A 6401-nucleotide genomic window follows, 5' to 3' on the forward strand; every position below is an offset into this window, starting at 1 on the left:
GCTTAAAATTAGGAAAGGTGTGTACCAGGGTTGTAGTCTTTCACCATACTTATTCAGTCTGAATGCTGAGCACATAATTCTAGAAGCTGGATTATATGAAGAAGAACGTGGCATGAGGATTGGAGAAAGACTCATTAACAAACAACCTGTGATATGCAGATGATACAACCTTGCTGAAAGAAAAGAAGACTTCAAATACTGATGAAGATCAAAGACTCCAGTCTTCAGTATGGGTTGCACCTCAATGTAAAAAACACAAAAATCCTCCCCACTGGACCAATAAACAACATCCATATAAATGGAAAAAGATTGAAGCTGTTAAAGACTTTCATTTCATAAACCATCAACATTCATGGAAGGAATACTCAGGAAAACAAAAGAATATTGCATTTGGGCAAATCTGCTGTACAAGACTTCTCTAAAGTGTTCAAGAGCAAAGATGTCATGTTTGAGGACTAAGGTACTCCTGCCCAAGCCATGGAATTTTCAGTTACCTTAGATGCATGTGAAAGTTGAACAGTGAATAAGGAAGACTGTATAAGAATTGATGCATTTGAGGTATAATGTTGGAGAAGAATATTAAAAGTACCATGGACTGCCAAAAAACAAAACAAAACAAAACAAAAAAACCCAAATTTGTGTTGGAAGAAGTACAGCCAGAATGCTTCTTGGAAGCCAGAATGGCCAAATTTTGTCTCTCATACTTCAGACATATTATCAGGAACTAATCCAAAGAGAAGGACTTGGTAAAGTGGAAGGTCAAAGAAAAACAGGAATACCCCCAACAAGACAGACTGGCACAGAGGCAGCAGCTATTGGCTCAAGCGTAACAATGATTGTGAGGTTGGCACAGGACCAGGTAGCATTTCATTCATTGTGTGTAGGGTCGCTATGAGTCAGTACTGACTTGATGGCATTTAACAACAACAACAACAATTGTTCCAAATCCATATTGTCACCACAGTCAAATTCTGACTACTAAGTATGTGTTTTATTATTATTATTGTGAACTGAGTGATATTTTACATGGGAGAACATCGACTTTACACCATTGTTTCATTGCAATTATTACAATCTTCTCCATGCATCATCATTCAATAGTAGTTGCTTCCATTTCCTCTGTTTTTCCTCTTTTTGGGGAGGTGGGGGGGGGTGGAGAGATGTACACAAAAACACTCAGGCATATATAATAATTTAAACAACCAAAGGGCACATTCTGAAAGCCTGCCTCCTGGCTATGAGCACTCAGTTCCTCTCTTTTACATGATCTAGAGTCATCAGTTGCTCCCTCTCTCCATGTTTCCATCTCTGCCTCCATGTCTGGTGTCACTGCTTCTATGGATAGGATCCCACATTCCACTTGTGCTCTTCTCCTTTGATGGTCCTAGGGTCCTCTGTTTCTGGACTGTAAGATTAACTACTCCCCCGTTTTTGTTACAAATCTTTTACCTTTACAGTTGTGACAGTTGCAACTATTCATGATAACAATTACTTACTACTGAATCATAAGAATCTTATCCCCATCTCTTTTCACCAGACCCATCTAGACAAGATGAAAACTATTCAGTGGGGCCTCTATTTTCCCCCACACATTCTTTTTATTTTTTAATGTTTTATTGTGAATTATGTGATAGTTTACATGGGAACCCACACCTTTTTAAACTAAACTCCCTCTTGTAAACTTGTTAAGCCAGTCACTTTGTGCCTTTATTGCCCCCTCATTTTAGGTATCCAGTGTCTAAGTTGCCCGTCCCTGTCTACCCTGTATACAGAGCAGATAGAATTGATACTTGATATGAAAACTCTTTCCCTCTCTGTTGGTATTGTGAGCTACTAAATCCATGAATATAGGTCAAGTTCATCATATTGTAGCAATTTACCCTATTTCCTTTATCAAAAATTATTTATTTATTTTCTCTCTTCTAGTTGAGTTCTGATTATCAAGTCATTGAGGCTAGGTCAAATGGTTTGGGTATTCTTGTACTAAGTATCCTTTGAGTCTATCTTTTCTCCATCATAACAATTTTTTAAATTTTTCCTTTTTAAAAACGTTTTTATTGTGAAGTGAGTGAAGGTTTACAGAGCAGATCAGGAGCTTTACATTCAACAAATCACACTTCCTTTCAGTGACTGCGCTCCCTTCGGTGTAATACTGCTTATCCACTTCCTTCCTGTGTGGCTTAGTTCCTTTCCTCCTCCTTACCTGCCTTTCTGAATTTTGTCCTGAAGGAATGCTGGCTACCCTTTGGATCTTGAATACTTTACCAGTCTATGGTGCATATACTTCACTAGTGTTATTTTCCTCCATTGGCCCATTAGTGGTCCATTAGTCCATTGGGTTAATTTTTTCTAAGCATCTTCATTTTCATCACTTGTCTTTCCTCTGCACACAGGGAGACCAATAGTGGTGCCTTACATGACTGCTGATGAGCTTTTGTTGTTGTTAGACTATGCCTTGATCCCTATATCACAGATCCCTGCTGTTCCAAAGTTGAGCATACATCACTATTCACCTCTGTCCCATTTAGCCCATGCAAACCTTCCTCATTGTTCCCCTATCGACCTTGTTCTTCCCTTCCCTCCCCCTTCTTGTGTATTGTCCTTCCCAACTCATGAACTATATCCATCCTAACTCTTTAGGCCTTTTCTCATCTTTATGATGTTGTATCCAGATAGATAATACAAATAAAATAACAAATTATTTAAGCACCAGACATTGTTTTAAGTACAGAGAGCAATTCATTCAATCTCATAATCATTCTGAGACGGGTACTGTTGTTTTCCCATCAAACAGCTGAAGAGACAGAGGCACTGACTAGTTACATAATCTGTCTGGGGCCAACAGCTAGTAAGTGACAGAATCAGTATTTGAACCCAGGAACAATACCTCCAGAGGACATACTCTTAACCCCTTGAACTACACAATTTTTTTAGTTTCCTTGCCTCTTGTGTTGCTGTTCCAGGTTGTTCTCTAGTGATTTTCTATAATGTAACCTGCTAGCACGTGCTCTTCTCTTATTAAAACTCGGTAAGTCGTTCCCCACTCCCCTTGGGGATAAAATCCAGTCTTTTTAGCAAAGCACACAGGGCTCCTCATGATGTGGCCTCAGTCTCATCTAATCTTTTATTCTTCACTGACACTGTCCAGCTTTTAGTGCCCCAAACGACCCCAGCTCTCTTGGTCCCCTTGCCTTTGGGTACCAGGTCTGACACACTCGTCCTCACCCTCTGCTTGCCAAATAACTCCTCAGTCTTCATTTCTTGCTGCTTCTGAGGAGCTGCTTCCACCCCATATGCTGTTCTCCTACATGAAGCCTTGTGCCCTGTGCTGACCTACTGTGACAGCAGTTCTGACATTGTCATGTATCCAGGTGTCATGCATTACTCTGTCTCATCACTAGACTCCACACACTTCCCTCTTGCCAGTGTTTAGCAGAGTTGTTAGTTAATGTCTGTGGACTACAGAATGATCCAAATTTGAGTTTGCCAGGTGTGAAAATGGATCATGGGTAAGTCATGTGAGTTGCTCTCTCTGTTAATGCGTGATGAGCCACAAAGGGCTCGACTGGCTGCAGCCTCTCCTCCGTCTCTGCTTAGTTGGGTTGCATAGGCTGGTATGGCTGCAGTGTCCCCTTCTGCACCTAATTACAGACTGCCGAGCAGTCTCAGCACTCTCTTTGGGTCGACTGGATAACAATTTTATAACAAATATACTGACATTAAATTTAAACCTTTGGCCTGGTGTGACTCCATCTTGCGCGGCTGTTTTCAGTAGCAGCAACCCAGTTCTCTCCGCCTTTCTTCTCTATCACCTAGGTGCGCACCAGCACCCCATGGAGGATTCGATGGATATGGACATGAGCCCTCTGAGGCCCCAAAACTATCTCTTCAGTTGTGAACTAAAAGCCGATAAAGATTATCACTTTAAGGTGGATAATGATAAAAATGAGCACCAGTTATCATTCAGAACTGTCAGTTTAGGAGCTGGTGCCAAGGATGAATTGCACATTGTTGAAGCAGAAGCAATGAATTATGAAGGTAGCCCAATTAAAGTCACACTGGCTACTTTGAAAATGTCTGTACAGCCAACGATCTCCCTTGGGGGCTTTGAAATAATGCCACCAGTGGTCTTACAGTTGAAGTGTGGCTCAGGGCCTGTGCATATTAGTGGACAGCACTTAGTAACTGTGGAGGAAGATGCAGAGTCAGATGATGAAGAGGAAGAAGAAGTGAAACTCTTAAGTATGTTAGGAAAGCGGTCTGCCCCTGCAAGTGGTAACAAGGTTCCACAGAAAAAAGTAAAGCTGGCTGCAGATGAAGATGATGATGATGACAATGACGAAGATGATGATGATTTTGATGATGATGAAACTGAAGAAAAAGTTCCAGTCAAGAAATCTATACGGGACATGCCAGCTAAAAATGCACAAAAATCAAACCAGAATGGAAAAGACTCAAAACCATCAACACCAAGATCAAAAGGTCAAGAATCCTTCAAAAAACAGGAAAAAACACCCAAAGGACCTAGTTCTGTAGAAGATCTTAAAGCAAAAATGTAAGCAAGTATAGAAAAAGCACATTGAACAGCCCTGGGCACTACTGGTAAATTAAGCCCAAAGATGGGGAAAGGAAAAGGAGAGAAACAAATATAGTCCATACAGAGTACCATCAACAATCCAGACTGAAGTCTTCTATTTTAATGTCAATCCCCTTTCCTGACTTGTCACCCACCCAAGCCCCCTTGCAGGCTGAAAGCAATCTCATTCTTGATTTCCTAAAGCATTTTGTTTTGACGGCTGTGATTCAGTGAAAGTATTATGTTCTCTATTATTTGTGCCTTTGCCTCACCTTCTTGACCATGTTTTATAAACTATGTATCTCCTTAGCTGCTCAATAAATATTTGTATAAAATGAATAAGAAAAAAAAAATTTAAACCTTTGTTCTTTAGCCTAATGCCACCAAGTACAAACTTAATCCACAGTATATATAGGGTCGCTGTGGGTCAGAATTGACTCAATGGCAGTGAGTTTAGTTTTATATTAAGTGACTGAATTCATTCTGACTACAGAGATCTTTTGTTTGACTCTCTTCTGTATATAGTTAAAGGCAATCATTTCTTCACAATCTGGGTCAAATTCCTAAATGCATGCTATCACTTTAATGTTGTTGTCATTGAGTGCCATTGAGTCTTTGGGGTCAGCATCTGACCTCTAACTTCACAAAGGGGAAGAAGAATCAAGATCAACAGCTCAAGGCTAATTCCTATGAGGTGGGGGTTAGACATACATCCTACACATTGTTTATCAATTCTGATACCAACCATCCTCCGCATGACAGTCTCTCCTCTTCTGCTGATGTCAGTAATTCACTGCAGTCGCCACACAGAACTCACAGACAATATCCAAAAATACGGTGTTTGTCACAGAAGTAACATGTTACCATAGAGAATCAAATTCCTCAGGAAACAGTCAGGCCAGCTTTCCTCAGCTGTGCTCACATGCATGCCTCTCTCTGCCTTGGTTTCTTGGCCCTTTTGCCCTGCTCATGCCAGGGTTACACAGCTCTGTAGTTCTACCAGTAAGCGCCCAGAGGCGCCCCACTCAGCCAGCAAGTCTTAGTTCTAAGGTGCTCAGTTGAGCCAGGGAGGCCCGCTATTCCATCTCTTGCTCATCTGCTGTCTCTGCTCATGACAGGTCTCACTGCCTCTGGGATTACAGCTCTCTTTGTCTCCTTGGCCTGAGAGATTTATGGTGTAGGATCCTCTATCCAAATGATATGCCCCATTCCTGGCTCATCTTTCTTGCTGGTTGTGAGGACCTACTTTCTGCCTTTGGAGTGGCTATTGTTAAGTCTAACAGCCAAACCCAACAACCCCCACAGTAGGATTCTGTACAATTTATTTGTATGGTCTCACTGTGGTGCTGCGGGATAAGCACTAGATTGCAGGGTTGGGTTGAACATCAAGGTTGGCGGTTCAAACTCACCAGCTACTCTTCAAAAACCCTATACAAGGTCACTGAATTGGAAACAATGGCACAGAACACCACCACCACAAGGGTGCTGTACACTTTATTTATATTATTTGTGAGCTACCCAATAACCTTTGTGGTCCACAAGCATCTAATTTGCATAGTCCCACCCAGTTATTTGGTGGCATTATGAAGGCTATGGCTAGAAGGGCAATACTGCGTAACTCACTCTACTGCACAATGTGAATTTATAAAAACTGTGAGACTAGTATCAAAGGAGTGTCATATCATGAATAATCCCAACTATGGCTGGTCAGGGCAGACTGTGGAACAGACCATCAATTACTCATATGCAAAATCAAACTGAAGAAAATGAAAACAAGTCCACGAGAGCCAAAATATGACCTGGTGTATACCCCACCTGAATTTAA

The 6401-nt window shown here is 41.2% G+C and overlaps 1 protein-coding gene and 1 pseudogene across 1 annotated transcript in view; both read left to right on the forward strand.

Annotated features, from left to right (window-relative positions):
• Nucleotides 1-6401, forward strand: part of TRMT61B (tRNA methyltransferase 61 homolog B (S. cerevisiae)) — a 101168-nt gene that overhangs the window by 68327 nt on the left and 26440 nt on the right.
• Nucleotides 3834-4583, forward strand: LOC102838779 (annotated as a pseudogene).

Source organism: Chrysochloris asiatica, unplaced genomic scaffold (genome assembly GCF_000296735.1).
Source record: "Chrysochloris asiatica unplaced genomic scaffold, ChrAsi1.0 scaffold00016, whole genome shotgun sequence".
Lineage (NCBI taxonomy): Eukaryota > Metazoa > Chordata > Mammalia > Afrosoricida > Chrysochloridae > Chrysochloris > Chrysochloris asiatica.